Below are 20971 nucleotides of genomic sequence, written 5' to 3'. Positions count from 1 at the left end.
GGAGGGGGGCAGAGAAGGGCCATTTTTGTCCCTAACTCATCAAGCACATCTGCAGAATTGTCCAGGCTGCTGCCTCCCGGTTTCAAAAGAAAAAAATGATCGTTTGATAAACCGTCCCTGATTCACCACTTTCTCACAAGGGTGGGAGACCCAGCCCTGACCTCTGTATGATTTCACATCAGGACCAGGCTTTCTTTCCCCCACCCCCAAATTGCTAGAGAAACTTTGAAATGTATCCTGTGGCTTTCTCTCTCCCTTCTTCAAGCCCCCCACCCCCATTTCCCACCCTCTCCACCCCACTGGCCTCTGTTTTCTCCCTGGGCGCTCCGGAGTGTAGGCGAGTAATTAGTCCCCTCTTTCTGGGGCACAATGAAGCCAGGGTGTTTGGCGGGCCCCTTCCCACCGCTCACAGAGCCGGGGGCCTGGGGGGAAGGACCAGGTGGCATGTGCAGTGTGTTCCAGGCCTGTACAATCGCTGGGGCACAGGGCCGGGGGCTCAGGGACTAGTGTGCTCCTGCTTCTCGAAGGAATGTGCAGAGGCGCATGCATTAATGGTCCCCACACAATGCTCGCTTTTTTTTTTTTTTTTTCTAGGCAGAGGCATCTTCCCTGTGAAAAGGTTGCCGGGCTTCGGAGCCCAGGCGGGAGCTTTGGCCACCGTGATGGCGTTATTTCCCACCCTGCGCTTAGTGGCTTGGAGCTAACATGGGAGACCAACAGGCCGCGTCTCCCGAGAGCCCGATCTTTGTATCTGATGTGTGCTCCCCCTCTGCCCTGTCAGTTTTGTGTGTTCACGGAGTGTTGATTTTAATGCGGGCCTGTGTCGGGCCGAGAGGCCAGGCTGGGGGGGCCGCAGGTCTTTGTCTTGCAGGGGCTCTTCTTCTTGGAGGGTCTTCGGCCCTGGAGGCAAGTGGCAGATTTGAGAGGTAGGGTGAGATGCCAACTCTAGCTGGCAGAGGGTCCCCCCATCCATGCGTCTGTCACAGACCACCGTGGGGTGCCTAGAAAACAAGAGCACCTTGGGATGTTTGGGCACACGCTTGCCTGCCCCCCCCCCCCCCGCCCCTTGAGGGGGGCAGTTAGTTCTACCATGTAGGGCTGCCAGCTTGAAACGAGTTACACCCCCCTTGTGACTGAGTCTGGCAGAAGCACAGATTGTGAGCCTTGGGGAGTCAGGGCGGGGCCATGTCTGCAGGGATTTGGGGAGGTGGGGGCAGGCAGGGGGCACGCTGGGAGAGCACAAGTCTGCCGTGGACGACTACCTAGCGATTGATAAGGGTCAGGAGCGAACAGGACCAGCCAGAAAAGAGGCAAAGTGTCTGGGGGAACATCTGCAAATCTCAAATGTTCCTCTCCAGCACTGGAGGGAGGAGTCCTGAGAACCTTGGGACAGGATGGGAGGCATTTTCCCCAGTGAGGAGAACTGGGGCCCCTCATAGGTACAACCACTGGGGACTGTCTGACAGGATGTCTTCTGTCTTTACCATTTACCTCACTGCATCAGGGGTTGGGGGAAAGGGTCTTTACCCGTTCTGAGCTCCTGGTATTGCTGAGAGGCAAGATGTGTACACATGCCTCTGGGAGAGGAGGCTCTGGGAGCATCAGCCTTGATGTGGCCTGCTCTCCTTCTGGGGAAGGGGAAGCGCAGGGGTACCTCTGAGTCGAGGAGCCAGTGACGGAGGACATGCCCCAACCCCCACCATGGCCAGCCCATGGCCCTGGCATCTGATGTGGCGCTAGAGGCCTTCCACTGAGGAATTGGGGCTTTTAGAAAGGGACTGTGTCCTCACTTTCCATGCAGATCAGAAGGCAGAGATGTGGGCTGGCCCCTGAGATGAGGTGGCCCTGGGGAGGCCTCCCGCCCAGGTTCCCTGAGCACAGCGTCTCCTCTGTGCTGCTGTTGGCGCCCTTCAGACTGTCCCGGGGACTGGTGCCAGTGCCACTGCCAGACCTGACGAGGGGAAAGAAGCTGGAACTCCAAGGCCTTCGAGGGGCCTGAGTCCCAGAGGGGCCACCAGTAAGGGGCAGCTCCTACTTTGGGCCACCATGTGGCAGAGAACATTTCTTTCAGGGAGAAATAGGCACTCCCGGCAATACCCACCCCTTCCTTTTTCCTTTTACTGTTCTTTCCCTTTAACTTTTCCAAACGCTGTTTCTCCCCTCCCTTCTCTTCCATTTTGTGGACAGCTCCTAAAGAGCCTAAAAGAGACAGAGCTGATGTGAATGGGTGTGATAACGGAGGGAAGGGGTGTCAGGGATGGTCAGGCTGGGACTCCAAGGTTGTAGGAAATACCATCCCCTCTCCCTGCCTCCCCAGGCTTTCCTGCCAGTGCCTGGCCAGGAGGGTACAACAGATCATAACCTTTAAATGCAAACTCGATGGAGGAAAGAGGTAGAAACATGGAAACAAATTAGATCTATCTATAGGGGGTGTTCAGCTGGAGAAAATGAGCATTTCTTACTAACTGGAGTGCAGGGCATTTCATTATGAAGTTTCATTACAAGAGGGGGACGAGTGCAGTAGGCCTCTCTGGGGATCCCCAGGCAGCTTTTCTCCCTTTAAAAGTATAATTGGGTTGAGGTTGGGGGAAGAGGCAGGAATTGCTCTTGGTGACTTCGTGGAGTACCCAGGGATTTAAAGCCAAGTTTGGAGCAAGGTAGAAGGGAGAGGTAGATGGCAGGAAGGTGCTTAGAGGCCTCCCTCGTTCTGTGACCGTAAAGAAGTGAAAAGGCCCTGGTAGAACTGACTGAGAAATTTGGAATGATCAGAAAAATGTTGATTAGAAATCCTGCCTTCCTGGGAGACCTGATACTTGACTATTTTAACTTTTGAATTAGAAGTCCAGAACAGTGGAATTCTGATGCGGTGGTCTTACACCGCTGTTTCCAGGATGCACAAGACTGTCCCCTTTGCTGCCAGGGAAGGGCTGGGGCAGGCTGGCCTTCCACTGGGCCTGGTGGAGTGCATGTGCTTCTGTCCAGGCAGGAGGCAGCTGGTTCTGTCCATGGGGGATTACCTGACTCCGTCAGGTGAGCTTGGCTTTGCAGTTCTGACACCTTTTCCCTGCTGCTGCCCCTGCTGCCCCAGGGCTCCTGTCCAGAGGATGATCCATCCCAAAAGAACCCCGGTCTGGACTACTGGCTCAAAGAAGTGACTAGTCTAGGTTTTGCCTCGTCACTTAGATTATCTTGTGTTCAGTGTTCTCAGGGAAGCTGAGAGAAGATCCCATTTTGTCACGGGAGTTTTCTCCTTGGCTGGCGTACCAAGAGCAGAAGTACAAAAATCTCATTTATCATGACTGCATGAAAGGCCTGGAGGTTTCGCTTTCTCCCAAACCATCCTTTGCTTTTGCCATGAGTCTCTGCTTAGCTCGGCTTCCCTGAGGTTCCTGGGACTTGAGTACATAACCTGTTTTCCTGGAACTGATAGACCTAATTCCTAATGGAGGCCCGATCCCTTCATTCAGAGGCTTGGGACCTCTCTGCCTTTCGGGTGAACCTAAGACTTTGGAGCTCGCTGAGCACCTGTAGGAGGTGCTATTTCCCTCTCCTGCCCCCCCCCCCACCCTTTCTGCCCCTCCCACAGAGGGAAAGGTATCCCTCTGTGCACTTTCCACTTCCCAAAAAGGAGGAGAAGGGATGATTGGAGGAAGCGGTTGGCACCTTATCGCCATTAGCTGAGTGAGAGGTAGCCAGCGCTGATTTTTTTTATTGGCAGGCACAACTCTGTGCCCTTGCGTTCCCAGCTCTGTGTGTGTCTGTCACCTGTCTCTGAGTCTGTGTGTCTGAAAGGGTGCGTCAGGATGGCAGGCAGATTCCTTGGTCTCTGGGTGTGTTTCCTGGCCATGCGAGAACAACCTCTCCTGAAGTGATACCTGTGGGATCCTCTGCCTTTTGCTCTCATTGCTTTTTGTTGATGTCACTGCTTCTCCTGGGACCCCATTGCCTCAAAAAGGCACCTCAGCATAAGTGATTCTTATGTGGATTCTTAAAGCCACTGGCTTCCTCTGTTTTCTTTCCCCTGGAGCCTGGAGGAGGGGCTGGGAGGGTCAGTGAGTTTCTGGCAGTCACCTTGTATCCTGAAGCTCCATCCTCCCTCTAGCTTATCTTTTGCCCAGGCTTCTTGAAGTTCTTCTGTGAATTCTCCTATTGGTGGCAGCGACCAAGGAAATGCTTTCTGGAAGGAGCTGTGTGCTTCTCAAGCATGTCACAGCAGGTGGTTGTGAGCGCGTGGGAGAACGCAGAACCTGCACAGAGAAGGCGGCGGGAGCTGTCCGGTTGGCAGAGGGCCGAGGCCTGGGCAGGTTGCAACCGACCGGAGGCTTCTGAGCAGTTTATCATCAGGGTGGAAACTCCTTGGCTTTTCAATGGAGGGAGCGGAATGCTGGGGGGGGGGGGGGGGGAGAGGCTGGTTTTCTCTAGAGACCTTTGACTTGAGGGTATTTCCAGTCAGCAGCTAACAGGGTTCGGTACTTGGCACGGGCACAGTGTAGCAATGAAAGCCTCAAGTGAGGGGGCCACCCAGCCAGTCATTTAGGAGCCCACACTACTGTCAACTGTGTCTGCAAACTTGTGATGCTGCCTTTCATTCTTCTAGAAGATTGGTATCCCATCCCAAGTGGCTTAGTGAGAAAGACAGGAAACTTCTAATCAAAGCAGCTTCTTGGTATCCTAATGTTTTTCCCAAAAGAAAAATCCATGCTTTTTATAGTTTGTGATTCCAAAAATGCATGACAAAAACACACCACCAGAAAATCCCTGTCTCAAAGCAAGCAGTAGGGGTGTGGCGTGAGTGGGTTGGGCTAAACCTGAGGAAGTAGGTGGGCTGTGAAGGCAGCTGCTTCGGGAAGGGCTCCCGGGGCCGGTGTCTCCTGAGAGGCGAGGTGAAAACCTCTCCTAGGCCAGACAGCCATGAGAATAGTCCTTCCCCTAACGCTCTAAGGAGGCTGGGCCAGGGAAGGTCTAGAGTCCGCGTTTGGAGGCCCAGTGGAAAGGAACTAACAGAGGCCGAATGACCTGTCGGTGAGACTCCAATCCTAGAGATAAGAAGGAAACAGGTTAGGGTCACTGGCATCTCCTGCACACATTGTAGGGGCCTTGCCTAAGCCTGTGGCCAGGAGGGTGTGATTCTTGGGAACAAGTGGGTTCTGGCAGCCCCTGGTGTCAGGCCTCTGTTTGAAAGCCATGCATGTTTGTGACTGGCAGGACAGCATGGCTCTGTGTGGACCCAGGGGGTTTTGTGGTGGGACTGAGGCCATACTGTACCTCCTCCCTAAGCACCCCCAACCAAGAGGTAAAAAACGCCCCTCGAGACCTCTTGGGACCCAATGCTAGATCCACTGGGACTCGAAGTCTCAGAAGAGGGATGATAATGCTAGGTGTGGTGGGATCGCTGTTGGCTGTTAATGATCTGAATCCTGGGTTTGAAATTAATTGGATTGCAGAAGCAACTTCCTTTTATTATTTTTTCAAACCAACTAAATACCCCAAAACCAAAATTTAAAACCCCCGAACCTTTCATCCTTTTCCCTTTCCCTGTGGCTTTATTTGCTGGGTAGTGAAAAGTGCTTTCCCCAGCCTCCTTTGGGTTGCTATGCTGAACAAAGTGAGAAACCCGGGGAAGGAGGAAGCTGGTGCCAAAAGGGCTGGCCGCTGCCTCCCCAACTCTGCGTCCCCTGGCCTGCCCCAGCCGCCTCACCGTCTGGGCCGTAGCCCAGGCAAGCAAAGGCGCCTTGACCAACAACAAGCCCCAGCTTTGTTGCGCCTGTGGGGGAACTGCTTTCTGGAGCCCAGGGATCTCCTCTGAGAACCACCTGTGCCTCCCAGCCTCCTGCCTGGCCTGGGCCTTCTGGCACAGGGGCCCCCGCATTCCAGCCAGCAGGCTGATGGTAGAATGAGGGGCGGGAGAGGATGAAGGGGACTGTGGTCAGTTTGAGGGGGCACAAATTCCAGTCTGTCCCTTTAGGGCTCCTGGTTGGCTCAAGATCTCCTGTGGCCCTGGCCAGGTTAAATTTGTCCTGTCTGTCAACAGCATTGACAGCAACTTTCTGAAGTAGTCTGCAGAATAGGGATAGGGAATCCACAGTCTCTCGTCTTACCTAGTTCTTGGTGCTTTGGGAGGGGAGTGACGGAGTTTCCCCTTACAGGCCATTTCTTGTTCAGGAGTCCTTAGTGCACTCTCTTGCCCAGCCAGTGATGATAATGATGCCAGCTAAATGTGCTGGACACTTTATAGCTCATTGAACCCCCCAGACTGTTACTATCACCAGCGTCAGTTTACAAAGAAGGAAACGAGGCCCAAGAGAGCTTAATTAACATGCCCAAGTCAAATCTGGTAATCGAGGCAATCAGGGTTTGAGCTCTGGCATCAGATTGCAGAGTTCATACTTTTGTTTAAGAAAGTTTATTTGTTTGTTTTTGAGAGAGAGAGGGAATGTGAGCGGGCGAGGGGCAGAGAGAAGACTGGGAGAGAGAGAGAATCCTAAGTAGGCTCCGCGCTGTCCACAGAGCCTGACAAGGGGCTCGATCTCACGAACCATGAGATCATGACCTGAGCTAATATCAGGAGACTGACACTCAACCAACAGAGCCACCCAGGCGCTCCCAGAGCTCATGACTTTTAACTACTCTGCTACACTGTCTGCCTTCGCAGCCCGTGGGGATCTCACTCACATTTGGAATTAGAACTTGTTGATGGTCTTGAATTGCTTCTAATTTTTTTTTGTAATGTTAATTGAAGACCTCACTCTCTGGCCAGACCTTAAGCTGCCTAAAGGCAGGCAGGCCCGTGTGAGTTGTTTTTCCTGAACACCCTGGCACCTGTAGCACAGGGCTGGCTTAGGTGCCTTCAGGTGCTTGTTGAAGGAACGAGGCTTCCTGTTGCTGCCTCCAGTTCAGGAATTGCCCAGGCGAGGCATTGTTTGATGAAAGGGCCGGTGAGTCCCAGAGCAAGAGCTCCCCTCTGTGGGGAGAGGGGGGCCCATGTAGGTGGGGCACAGGACGGGGGAACGTGCAGGAGAAGATGGCAAGACAGAATCGAGGCCAGATGTGGCTGGGGCCAAGCCAGCTGTTCTGAGCAACAAGGTCGCTTGTCCTCTGCTGTTGGTCTGGACTGCTCCCAGAGGGAAGAGGCTCTTTGAGGAGTGGTGGGGTGTAATGGGAAGGTCTGCGTTCATGTCTCTGAACTCTGGGTGTTTGGACTAACCACCCTTTACTTTGTAGACTCTTCTGTAGAGAATCACTTTGAACCTTTGCTGCAGGGCCTGAGGGGGGGAATACTAGTTCCTACCAGCCCAGGCCAGTGGAGGAGCAGGGTGACCATAGCATGACACTGTAATAGCACTGGGGGCTAGATCTTGATGTTGGATAAACACGCACAACATCTGACCCGACCATACCCTATAAGCCATCTGCTAAACTGTCCCAACTGCCCCCAGCTGTGGCTGCCCCTGAACAGAGTTCACCTGGGCTCTCAGACTCCATTATGTATGGCGACGGTGGTCAATGCCGGCATGCTCTGCATTGGGAGTGCAGCCGGGAGGCAGGGCTGCACAGAAAGGTGTGTGCTGTGGGTGGTTCAGCCTCGTTCGTCTTCACCGGTTCCGGGTCCCACTGGGTTGCAGTATTAGTAGTGGAGTAGAGTCCTGGAGAGGATCTGCTTCCGGGGTGTGCAGGCAGGGCTCTGAAGTCTGAGTCCAAGGCAGAACGTTTAGAGGCCACAGGGACAGGGCTCCCCCTATCCCCTACTTCTTCTTAAATGAATAGCCCTCCCACCCGCTGCCCCATTTCCTGTTTTATAAATCTATCAGAGATGCTACTTCACACGTTTTCTGTTGCTTTTTTAAAAAAGGTAGCAAACCTTGTTCTGTTCCCTCCTTTTACAGACAAGAAATGTGAGGTCCCGGGAGGTTGCAGGCTTGCTGGAGGTGAGCCGGCCTGTGAGCAGCCAAGCTGGCACTGAACGCTGGCCTCCCGCGTCCCAGCTCCTGGACCTTCCCACGTGCCACAGCGATGCCTGCCTTGGTGCCTGCCCTGGCCTGTGTTCTGGGCATTCTCACCTGGCAACAGCCTCACCTCCTCATTGTCTCTCTCACCCAGGCACAGCTCATCTGTCAACCAGCCTTTCTGTTTCTGGTTCTCATTTTTTCACTCTTTCAAGAACTGCTTCTTTCTCTCCTGGCTCCTGATCAAGGCTTTCTGAAGGGCTGGTCATCAGAGGCCTGCAGGCCTTGCTGCTGCTGGCCGGGTGGTCATTTCCACTGCTGGAGCCCACATTTCTGGCCTTGGGACACCTCAGCGCTGACCCCAGATAAGCCCTGGGCTGCCTTCATTTTGTGCCTCTCTAGCCTCAGAGCCAGCCCCGAGCAGAGGGGCTATGCTTCCTCTGCTTAGCTGGGTGGTAGGGGCTGCTGTGGCAGCACCAATAGACCTAAGTGTCTGAGGAGCCATGAGTCCCCCTGTCTTGGCCCCAGGAGAGTCTCTTTCCCTAAAGCTCCCCTACTCAGAGGTGTCCATGAAGGCCCAAACTGAAATGTGAGCTCCAGCCCCGGGCCCTTTGGAGACAGACAGACAGACACAGCACTGTAGCCCTCCGGCCTCCCTCATTCCTGCCCAGCTCAGTCTACCACCCTTTCCCTGTTCTTTGCATCATAAACACAGGTCCTTGGTGCTAGGTAAAGGCCAACAGTATCGTCTTGCTTGCCTCCACCTCCTAGAAAGCTATCTGGGGCCACTGGCTCTGACTGGAAGACTCAGATTGGGTAGGTGATGGTGTAGGTCCCTCATCCAGGCCCCAGTCCCAGCTGCCCCCACCAGCTCTGGTCTAGCTCACCATGGGGCCCGATTCAGAGGCCTCTTTTGTTTGACTTGCACAGAGCAGCCTGGCTCACCATTCCCACATGCCGAAGTTTCCCTACCATTCACTGGGAAGGCTGAAAAGCCCTCAGCTAATTGCGTTGGGCTGAAAATTACCACTTCCCTGTGTTCCCCTGCTGCTGAGGACATTTGTGTCACTGCTGTATTTAGGGGGAACAAAGGCCCCCTGTGGGGAGAGCCCAGGTACGAATGTGGGATGGGGGTAGTAATTGCAGTCTCTCCAGGTGAAAGCCCCTGTTAAACTTCAGTAAGTCAATTAGGCTTTGGGGTGGGGGGAGGGCAGAGACCCCCATGATAAACTGTTCCCACCAAGCAATTAAAGAAAATCATTTTAGCTTTGAGGAGAGAAACTGCTTATTAGAAATTTTGTGGGACCCCCCCTTCCCTATCCCTGCCCCCACCTTGGGATGAAACAACAAAACGCCTTCCTCAATAGAAGTGTCTCTCCTCCTCCTACTCATTGTGTGGCCTGAAAGCGCTTACCGTGGGAGGGCAGAGGGAGGAACACAGGCCAAAGGGGGGAGAAAAATGGCAGGGGCTTAACACCTGGGCTGGCTAAAAATCACAACTGCCCCACAAGACTGGGTAGAGACTCCTGCAGGCACAGTGCTTACCCAGGTTGTGTGGCGGGGTATAGTGTGTGGGACAGGAATGTGTCCATGGACCTGCTCTCCTGTCCTCGTCAGGAGTGGAAACATCAAGTAGTGGCAGTGGGGGGATCTGTGTATGTGTGTGGCACCGTGGGTGCCCCCTTACCAAAGGGAGCAAACACAGGCTGTGTGTGTGTATGTGTGTGCTTACGTGTTCCTTCTCAGCAAAGGGTGGCAAGGCTAAGACAACCCAGCTGGGCATGCACCTCTCCCCAAGGCTGTGACTGGGCCCATGTTCTCTCTCCTCCCAGGAGCCAAATACCAGCACCTGGGAGTTGAGCCATAGCATAGCTTTCCGCCCTGGACAGTAGGCAACTGAGGGCTGAATGGCTAGCAGCCATCTGCTGGCCCTGGGCTAGGGATGGGCTGGGGGGAGTGATGGATAGACATGCTAATCACCGTGTTCTTCCCCATGTTGCTTGGGTGGGGGCCGGGAGAGGTGTGGAGACTCAGCAGGAAAGAAATCAGTGGCTTGGCACATGCTTTCTTGGTATCTAACTTGGCTGATGTAGCTTATGGCGGAAGTCTCCAGTTGGCAACCTCCCCCACCCCCGATTTCTGATGAGAAACACAAGGTAGAAAGACCAGGTGATCTCATCTGGGGAAGATGGTGGGGAGGGCGGTAGACTTTTGAAGTTGATAATTTGGTGATTTACAGGTGCGGATACACGTGTGTAGCCACAGATCACAGGTAGCATAGGTACCACATGCTGCCCTGCCCCACATCTTGGTACTTCAAGGAGGGCCTGGTGGCGCTGATGGTGGGCATGGCATGGAGTCAGGTACTGCCCTGGCTTCGGCGCTTCCCTGTGGCTCATGATTATTATTATTGGAACATGATTCCAATGTTCCAAAGAGGTGAAATTAAACATCGTGGGGTTGACTTTTCCCAGAAAACAAATATGCCAAGTTATTTGCCTACCAAGGGGCCTTAGGAGGTAGAATTTGGTGCCTACAGGCTGGCAGTGGGGAGGTGAGGGCTGTTGACAGAGTCCTGAGCAGGAGCGTGGAGGTGAGGTTTTATGGAGAACAAGGGCTGGTTAGATTTTGGGGGTCTTGGGGAGGGTGTGGAAGAGCTCGGAGAGCAGAAGGAATGGGGGGCTGCTCACTGTGATGGGCTCCACATGGTGGCTGCCTGTAAGGAGATGCATCTTCAGAGGAACATGAAGCTCAAATACACGTCCTGTTTCGCTTCAGATTTTTTGTATGTATGTATAGGTATGTACAAGCCCACACACAGGTGTCTATTTACATAATCTATAGTGATGTGTTTGTAGAGTTTTTACATAACCGATGATCTCGTTTATTATTTTACGCTCCAGAATGTGGTTTTCCGTGATTGGGCCTTGATTTCTTCATACCTACTTTCCGATTTATGACTTTACATGGCTTTCTGACCTAGGTCCAGGTTCATTAAAGAGAGTGTGAGGTTTTTTGGGGACTGCTTGAGGTATGCATGCCGTTGTTTTATTTCTGGTCTTAGTTGTTTTTTTTGTTTTTTTTTTTCAACGTTTATTTATTTTTGGGACAGAGAGAGACAGCATGAACGGGGGAGGAGCAGAGAGAGAGGGAGACACAGAATCGGAAACAGGCTCCAGGCTCTGAGCCATCAGCCCAGAGCCTGACGCGGGGCTCAAACTCACGGACCGCGAGATCGTGACCTGGCTGAAGTCGGACGCTTAACCGACTGCGCCACCCAGGCGCCCCTCTGGTCTTAGTTTTTGAAGAAAAAGAAACTTTGCCCGCTATGTGTGCATTTCCCGCTTGGTTCCTCCACTGTTTTGTGTGTCACTCAAAGGGGTCCAGCAGTGGGATATTTGAGTTTGCTCATCCGGCTGGAGTTTTTTCCACTGGGTTTGGGGGCCGTTAGTTTTGAGTCGGGGTGTGGGGGGGTGGGAATGATAAAAGGAGCTGCAGCAAAGGTGTTGCTTGGGGTTATAAAGTTTTACGTGTGTGTGTGTATTTTCAAATGTTTAATTCTGAAAACTCTCAAACACAAAGAGAAAATAGTAGAATTAATTTCCACGTCCTTATCTCCATCTTACCAATTGTTCTAGATGCTTCTTTAATTCAGGTCAGATGGGTGCTGGGATCACATCTCTAAATGGCCACCCCTGAGGGAGCTGGCACTCCAGGGGTCCCAGGCGCTGTCCTGTCAGAGGTGTCTTCTGGCAGAAATTGTGCTCTCCTTGGATAATCCAGTTCCTCAAGCACACCTTTATTATCTGTTTTGTTTTTTGTTTGGTTTTTAGTAAGTTCTACGTACAACATGGGGTTTGAACTCATGACCCGTAGGTCAAGAGCAGCAGGCTCTATTTGACTGAGCCAGCCAGGCACCCTTATTATGTGCTCTTGTCCAGCCTGCCTCCCTCCCCGTTGCTGGGAGGGGGAGAGTAGATTTTTTTCCCTGGCCCTCTCCTCGGACCTTGGGGGAAGAGAGCGCTTCAGCCCCTGTTGAAGTTGCTGGCCAGCCTGTGCTGCCCTGTTTCATCTGCTCTCCTCGTAGACACACCAGCTCTTGATTTCGCGGCTGAGGTGTCCTCAGCCAGGCCTCAAGGTGTCCAGTAGGTGTCTGGCAAAGCCTGTTGCGCATCTGTCAGTGAAGAGCATTCAAATGGGGGAGAAGCTGGCAGCTACGGAACAGAGGCTATGGCAGGGTCAGGACCGATTGGTTGTAAGCAACAGAAATCAAATCCACGCTAACTTGAATAAAACTGGGAATGTTTGGTTCATGAAATCTAAGGGTAAGGCTGAACAGCCAAGCCCCAGGGGAGCACAGATACAGGGGATTCAGGAGTAGCTAGACCCAGGGGCCACAGTGCTGCCAGAACTTTATCCTTTTGGGGTGCTTGGCTTTGTTTCTTCCCGGACTTCCACTCCTTTCTTCTCCCTAGCTTACCAGCTTATTCTGGAGGCTGCCAAGAGCCCCTGAATTTAACGACTCCTAGTTTAAGTTCATGGTGAGTGACTGGCTTCCAAAAATCCCAGCTCAGAGACTCCTTGGCCCAGCTTGGGTTAGTTGCCTGCCCCTTGATCCGTTAAGGGTGGCTGAGGAGGGAGAGTGTGTAAGAACATGGGAAGTCACTCAGGAGTCATACGTGTGGAAGGAGGTTGTAGGGCTGACAAACAATAGGTGTCTACTATTTTCATAAAGGCCAAACTATGCTGTGACATCCAGCCCCGAAGTGTCTGTGTGAATGGCATCAGTATGTGGGTAGTGACTGAGCTCACAGCCTTGGCTACCGGCTCTTAAAGTCAGAATATGGAGAGAACTGTCAAATTGGAGCCTCTTACCTCCTCTTCCTCACATTATTACTGGTCTTCTGATGAGCGATTCCTCCTTTCTAGCTGTTAATGGTGTCCTTACAAAAACCGCTTTCCTAAAGTGACCTGCACAGGAGGAAGGACCTGGCTACAGACACATGAGGTTGGACACATGAACAGTGAGCGGCTCAGCCAATGGGGCAGAGAGAGTCTAGAGCCAGGTCCTGGGATGGCATAGGCCTGACCTGGCCAAGCCTCCTCCAGACAGAAACAACTAGCAGGAGGCCCAAATGACCCTCAAGGAGTACAGTTTACCTCACGGAATAGAATGGAAGACGGACTCCTGCCTTTTCCCTCCATAGTGCCATTGTCAAGAGGGCAGGGAATCTTGGGGAGGAGCAAAGTTCAGGTCAACATGCCTGGTGCTGCTAGCTAATCTGGGAACAGGGAGGTTCCTTGGAACTTCACTTTCCTGGAAAGCCCTGTAGTGGAAGTCTTGCAGGAAGGGACCTTGGTACCCTTACTTTTCTACTGTCTCTCGCTCTGATTATTCCACTTCCCACATAATGTAAGCCTCAGTCTGTATGGCAAAAGAGAGGACTCTGGGGCCCTTGTCTCCTGTCACGGGGAAGGAATGTATGAGTTACTGGTTGGCTTTGCACACCAAGGTCTGCTCCTGGCCCTCCTCTGTAAGGGAGCCCTTCTTTCTTGAGGGAGAGTCTCTGCCTGCTGTGCACACAGACACCTCGTCCTCTCCTTTCCTCTTGTCATGAGTCCTACTTCTGAAGCCTTGCTGTGCATAATTTATGATGCATAGCAGGCCCTACTGACCTGTCGATCTGCATGACACCCCCTTCCTTCTCCTCAACTCCACCCACCCCTGCCTGGTAGCCTTCAGGGTAATGGCGGAACGTGCCACAGCAATCAGACAAGGTTGAGGAGTTTAGAGTTTCACCTCTCCTTCTCCTATCTTGTATGTATGTATTTGAGTGGGGGAGGGGCAGAGAGAGAGGGAACGGAGGATCAAAGCAGGCTCTGAGCTCAGCACAGAGCCCGATGCAGGGCTTGAACCCATGAACTGCAAGATCATGACCTGAGCCGAAGTCAGACACTCCGCTGACTGAGCCACCCAAGTGCCCCACTCCTGTCTCGTTTTGATGAAAGGCAAGAGGTCCAGGGATGTGGTTGGTGGCAGTGAATCCACAGGTCGACATTAACACCCTCTGCCTCTCTGGTTTTAGTTTGCTGGATGTCACTGTGGGACTCTTTCATTGGTGGGCCATTAGGGCCTCTCTTTAAGCCTTGCTAGAGTTATGAGGCCACTGGATGAGGAAAGGCCACGCGGTCCTGTGGTGGGTTGTGTGTATGGGCTCCCCTGACCTTTGTTTCATCAGAAAGAACCTGAGAAGGTCTTAATTGTGCTTTGATGTTTGTCACATGAAAAAGACTGCCTCCCATTCGTGCTTGTGGAACATTGAGAATAAAAATAAGATCCAGGTCAATTTCTTAGGGACTCCATTGCTGGGCCTAAATATGACAGTGGGTTGGGGATAGAAGGTCTTAGGATCATAGGATCATAGGACCTGACCTCTTCTTCTCTGTTGGTGTTGTAAACACTTAATGCGCCTGCCAATATCTGGATTAGCTCTGAGTTTCAAGGGCCTTCTATGGCTTGTTAATGTGGGTATGTTTAGAAAGAATCACATTTTAAAATAAACGTGTTGAGTTTATGTCCGGCGTATCTGTGCAGTCTCCGGGCAAGCTCTGCTCTCCTGTCTGTGGAGCTCCTGTTCATCCTAATGGTTCTCATCGTCCTCCCACCTCATGCCCCTCTTCAAATGCCAGCCACTTACGTTCCTCAGCAAACCCGAACAAACACCAGATCTGGTCTGGCCTCAGTCTCCCCCATGATCACCAGACCATGTGGGCCACCCATGTCCAGAAGAAGGCATTAGCAGCCTGGTAGCCCAGGCCTTGGGCCTAACCACTACCTTGATGCCAAAATGGGCCGCCTAAAAGGAAAAGGTGATTTGTTTTGAAATTGGACATCTATTGTGTGCTTTAGGCTTAGCTGGTCATAGCAGCAACAGTTATTTGAGTACCCACTCCATGCAGGGCACTGCTGGGGGGTCAGCCATGGCCTTGGCCTCTGATGGGCCCCCAGTGGAGTGCAGAAGCTTGTCATTGACTTCTTTATAGAGAGAGTGGTCAGGATGCAGGAGTTTAGAGGAAAGGTTCTATAAGAGCAGGAGTGAACTTATGAAATTCTCATAGGCAAACTGTTCCCAGGCCTTAACTGCTCAGAAGGCCTCCAGGTGAAAGGTCTGGGTCAGAGGGTGCCAGCCAGGTCCGGGATGGGGCCAAGAGACACTGACTGCAGTTTGTGGCAAATGCGGAGTTGCTCAGAATTCAGTGTGCCACCGATAGACCTCCCATCTTCCAGGCAACTTGAAAATGAATATTCTTACTACCATCTTCCTTTTAGTTTCTCATTTTCTCTTTTGTTTTGTTTTTACATAAGTAATAGAGAAATATGTTCCGGTTGTAAAAAGTTCAAACACTAAAATACATAAAACCTAAAATAAAAAGTCCGCTTCGGTTTCCAGCAGCCCATTTCCGCCCCCCCCCCCCACTCCTTTTTATAGGAAGTCTGGTATGTGTCACTCCACATCTTTTATTTGAAGCAAATAGATCATATAATTTAATGGTATATGTATGTATGTGTGTATGGGCACACGCACATCGAGTTTTACTTTGTTTTGGGCTCATCATGCATTTGTTCTACAACTTGAATTCTTCCTCTGTCCATGTGGTTCACCGGGCCTTTGCTGGGAGAACACACAACTTTAGCACATTCTCACGGCTGCATTCTAGTTCACACTAATATGCGTGCCCCATAGCACATCCTGCTATTGATGGACGCTTGGGTGGTTCCTCGTGGTTTGTTATAAACAATGCCTGAGACAACACCTGTGTACTTGCCTGTTTGTGCATATGGTTAGGGGTTTTTCTAGGAAAGATCTTCAGAAAGACTTGCTGGGTTGAGGGGTAAGTGCATTTAGAAGTTCTTAGATGCCGTCAAATTGCCCTCCAGTTAGGACAGTGTTGGTATATAGATACCCACGAACGATGGGTACAAGTACCTATTTCCTCTTAGACTTGTCTGTAGTAGGTAAGAAGAGGTTTTTGTTGTTGTTTTTAATTTTTTTTTAATGTTTATTTATTTTTGAGACAGAGAGAGACAGAGCATGAACGGGGGAGGGTCAGAGAGAGGGGGAGACACAGAATCTGAAACAGGCTCCAGGCTCTGAGCTGTCAGCACACAGCCCGACACGGGGCTTGAACTCACGGACCGCGAGATCATGACCTGAGCTGAAGTCGGCCGCTTAACCGACTGAGCCACCCAGGCGCCCCATGTTGTTGTTGTTTTTAAAGAAAATTTTTGCTTCTCTCTTGGGTAAAAAATTACCTCATTTGGGGAGTGGTTATAGAAGAGTGACTATAGTACGAGCTGGACTCGGGCCCACCCGGCTGGGGTCAAGTTATGAGCCCCCCACATGCTAGTAGTGTGACCTTGGTGCATCATGGATCCCCTCTGTTCTTTAATTTTCTGACCTGTGAAACGGGAATGGTACTGGTAGTTCTTATCTCATAATAACAGTGAAAAAAACTTTTTCAAAAAGATACTTTTTCTTATGGAAAATTTCAAAATATACAGAAGTACAATAATTTCCAACTCTTGGCCACTCCTGCTTCTTCAGTACTCCCCACACTCTCCCTTCCTTAGTTTTCTGAAGCAAACATCAAGCATAGAAATACATATTTCGATGTGTATTCTGAAAGATGGTGATGCTTTAAAAATTTAATTCCTATTATTTTATCTGGAAAACTATTGTCAAATACATAGGAATGTTTTAAGGGTTAAATGAACAAATATATACATATAATGTGCTTGGAACAGTACCCGGTCCTCAGTGAATGGCAGGAAGTGCTCTCTAAGTGTATATAGCAACGTTTGTTACTGGTCTAACTCGTAATTCTTTGGTTACTCGGAGGTTTAACATTATGTCATGTTTTCTTGGCCATGTGTATTTTTTCCATAAATAATTTCTTTTTTTTTTTTTCAATGTTTATTTATTTTTTGGGGGACAGAGAGAGACAGAGCATGAACGGGGGAGGGGCAGAGAGAGAGAGGGAGACACAGAATCGGAAACAGGCTCCAGGCTCTGAGCCATCAGCCCAGAGCCTGACGCGGGGCTCGAACTCACAGACCGCGAGATCGTGACCTGGCTGAAGTCGGACGCTCAACCGACTGCGCCACCCAGGCGCCCCTTCCATAAATAATTTCTTAAAGATTTTTGCTCATTAATCTACCTGTTCTGGTGATTTATAAGATTTCTTTATATGTTCTGGGTATGAACATTTTGACTGTTATGAATACTTGGTAATTCCTTTCAGCTGATGTTTACAGCATCTTCTGTCGTGTGGACGTTTGGCTGTTTGGGGAGGAGTTCTGTCATCTTTACCTTTACGGTTTCATCTGAAGAATGTCTTTCCCACTCCAAGATGGTAAAAGTATCTTCCTACCTTTCCTTGTGATACTTCTATGGTCTTTCATGTAGTTTTGAAAAATGTTTTTCTCCTTCATCCGAGTGGAATTGAGGTCTGTTCTGAGGTAGTGCTCTCGTTTTTTTTGTTGTTGTTATTTTTAATGTTTACTTATTTTTGAGAGAGAGAAAGCATGTGTAAGAGCAGGGGACAGGTAGAGAGAGAGAGAGGGAGAGAGAGAATCCCAAGCAGGCTCTGTACTGTCAGCACGAAGCCCAATGTGGGACTCGATTTCCTGAACTGTGAGATTATGACCTGAGCAGAAATCAAGAGTTGGACGCATCTCCAACTGAACCAGCCGGGTGCCCCGAGTTTAGTATTGTTTCCAAACGTGTATCCTGTGGTGTCTCTACCCTTTAATGACTGGTTCACACTTAATCTGCTGCCTTTAAAAGTCACGTTTAGGATTTTCTAATTCCTTACGAATATATAGGTATGGCTTTGGATTCTTTATTCTAATCCATTGATCTATTTGTTCTAGCACAAACATCATACCGCAGCTTTAGAGTACGTTTGGTACCTGGTAGAACAACTTTCTTCTTGGGGCGCCTGGCTGGCTCAGTCAGTGGCTCATGCGACTCTTGATCTCAGGGTTGTGGGTCTGAGCTCCGCATTGAGTGTAGAGGTTACTTAAGAATAAAATCTTTTAAAAAACCCCCAAACTTCTATTGTTCTTGTAAAAATATTTCTTGGTTATTCTTGTACATTTCCACTTCCAGATGAATTTTAGAATCAATTGATTAAAAAATCTTGTTTGGATGGGACTATAGTGAATTTATGGATTAATTAAGGGAGAAGTAACAGTTTTATAATCTTGACACTTCCTATCCAGGAACACCGTAGATCTTTCTACTTTATTCAGCAATTCTATGTCCTTTAGTAAACCTTGATAGTTTTGTTTTGTTTTTGTTTTTTCATATGGGCCTGTCTTGTCTTTCGTTGGTGGTGTTTTTTGTTAGGTTTATCCTTGGCTATTTTACGGTTTTCTAATTTTTGTGTGAATCGATTTCTGGTTACGTTTTGGTTGGTGATGGCTGGTATGTAATAATAGCGAACATCTGTAAACATTGTAATGTTTACAACAAGTCTATGCCTAGGTATCTTAATCATTTCTATTTAACAACATTTTTTTAACACTTTTGTTTATTTTTGAGAGATAGAAACAGAGTGTGAGTGGGAAAGGGGCAGAGAGAGGGGGAGACACAGAATCCAAAGCAGGCTCCAGGCTCTGAGCTGTCAGCACAGAGCCTGACATGGGGCTCGAACCCACAAACCGTGAGATCATGACCTGAGTTGAAGTTGGATGCTTAACCAACTGAGCCACCCAGGCGCCCCTAATTGTATCTATTTTACAGAGAAAGAAACTGGGTTTTAGAGAGGTAAAATACTATCCAAGATCACATACTAATGAGGTGGTAGAACCAGGACCCCTAAGGCCACACTCCATTTCCCTATTGCACAGGGCATGCTAACCCTAGTATTCGTTGTGATAACTTAAAAAATTTTTTTTAAAATGTTTGTCTATTTTTGAGAGAGTCGGAGTGCAAGTGGGGGAGGTGCAGAGAGAGAGGGAGACACAGAATCTGAAGCAGGATTCAGGCTTTGAGCTGTCAGCACAGAGCCTGCCGCGGGGCTCGAACTCATGACCTGTGAGATCATGACCTGAGCCGAAGTCAGACACTTAACCAACTGAGCCGCCCAGGCACCCCCGTTGTGATAACTTTTAGTTCAGTCTTTTGGATTTTCTCAGACAGTTATATTGTCTCCAAATAATGGCCATCTTGATCTCTTCTTTTCCAATGCCTCTTGTCAGACACACAGCGGTGTATTATGTTGTTGTTTCTCAGTAAGTCTGACCCAGCCGACTTTTCCTTTTGCGCTGGAGCACATTGCCGTTTCTTCCTCTCACGATCAGATGGGGCAGCTCTTGTGTTTAGAGGCCGTGCAGATGGAAAGTAGAGCATAGAAGCTCTTCTCCCTGCAGCCCCCAGCACATCTTGTTAAACTCAGATTGTACAGTGAGTTCTTGTTTTTGGTATCCTTAATTTTTCCTCTGTCGTTAATTCTGTCCTTCCATTGTTCGCGTTTCTAAGTCTACTTATTGAGTGGAGTGAGTTCCTTTTCTGTCACCTGGGCCAGGATCATACATCCTTGGTCAGACTGAGCTTTTACCATTGGCGGCAAGTTTTTGAATAAAATTTAATATGAAAGATGGGAGGCATTTCCCAGCTGTTGGACCGCACTCATCCATGGCGCAGCGGCAAACTTGCTTTGTTGGAGTTTGTTAGAGTGGCAGTGGGAGTGTGAACACTGGAGCCCAGCCTCTGGGTGCTCTGTCTAGAACCTGACCTTCTAGGTGGCCACTGGCACCATCCTGACCCGATGCACGTGAGCTCAGAGAGGTTTGGGGTGTGTGTGTGTGTGTGTGTGTGTGTGTGTGTGTGTGTGTGTGTGACTGAGGGGGGTGTTCCAGGCCTCTGCCAGCTGCGGGAGTCAGGAGTTGGTCTTGCTCCCTGTTCACCAGTACCTAGTTGGGATAAAGAGGCCAGGGGAGGCCCTCACTTCTGATCTGGGCTTCCTGACTAACCTTGGGCTACTGGTCAGTCCCAAAGCTTCAGTCCGAGGTGTGTCAGGGCCACCATGGCTGACACCTGCTCTAGCAGGAGGCTCACTGTTGGGTCCACCTGTTCTTGGCCATGGGACTGTAGACAGGAGTGTCTGGTTATGTTGTGTTTTCCCTTACAAGGCATAAATAATGTTTTTCCCTGTAAAAAGTGGCACCTGCTTATTAAAGAAGATTGGAAAATAAAATTTTTTGCAGAGAGCCCAGCGTGGTGGGGGCTCGATCCCACGACCCTGGGATCGTGACCTGAGCCAAAACCAAGAGTCTGATGCTCAACGAACTGAGCCATCCAGGCACCCCTGAAAAATCAAATTTAAAAGAAAGAATTGCTAATTACTGCCCAGACATAATCACTTTCAGTGTCTTAGTATGTTTCTTTCCATGCTTTCCTTTTCTATGTCCAGGCTTTCAAAAAATAGTTGTACGAGGCTGTTTGTTCTCGACTTTTTTTCTTCTAATAATATCCTAAGACTGTTGCTTGTACTTTGGGAGCATTATTTTAGATGCCTGTGTAATATTCCATTAAGTCGATGAGCCATCATTTATTTAACACATTTTTGGTCTTGACCCCTTGAAGGCCTCCTTTCTTTGTTAACCCATTTTGGTTCAATCATCCACGAAGCTGGCTAAAGTTATTTTGAATTTATATTTTCTGTCTGCACCATTTCTTTGAGGTGACTGTATGCCAGTTGCTCTGTGAAGTGGATCTTCTTTTTCTTTGCTTTAAACTTCACTCCTTCAAGCTTCGGCTAGGCACCTCGGTCTCCTTATCCTTTGGTTTGATGAACAACGTTGTATTTCCCTCCCCCTCCCCGACCGTACAGCTTTAGTTTCGGGCGCCCCCCAGCCTTCATGGGCAGGCGCTGCCGTGGATGGTAGGCCCCACAGAGGGCTCCTGCTCCATCACTGATGTGACCCTCAGCTTTCTGGTCTGCGTTCAGGAAGACATGTC

General features: G+C 50.0%; 1 protein-coding gene across 10 annotated transcripts in view; it reads left to right on the top strand.

The window, feature by feature from the left end:
* The window catches only part of FBXW4 (F-box and WD repeat domain containing 4), an 81186-nt gene that overhangs the window by 42622 nt on the left and 17593 nt on the right, over positions 1 to 20971 (top strand). The gene's annotated exons all lie outside the window — the stretch shown is intronic.

Source organism: Leopardus geoffroyi, chromosome D2 (genome assembly GCF_018350155.1).
Source record: "Leopardus geoffroyi isolate Oge1 chromosome D2, O.geoffroyi_Oge1_pat1.0, whole genome shotgun sequence".
NCBI classification, from domain to species: Eukaryota; Metazoa; Chordata; class Mammalia; order Carnivora; family Felidae; genus Leopardus; species Leopardus geoffroyi.
Note: the sequence above shows the minus strand (reverse complement) of the source record. Positions and strands in the feature narration are given on the sequence as shown.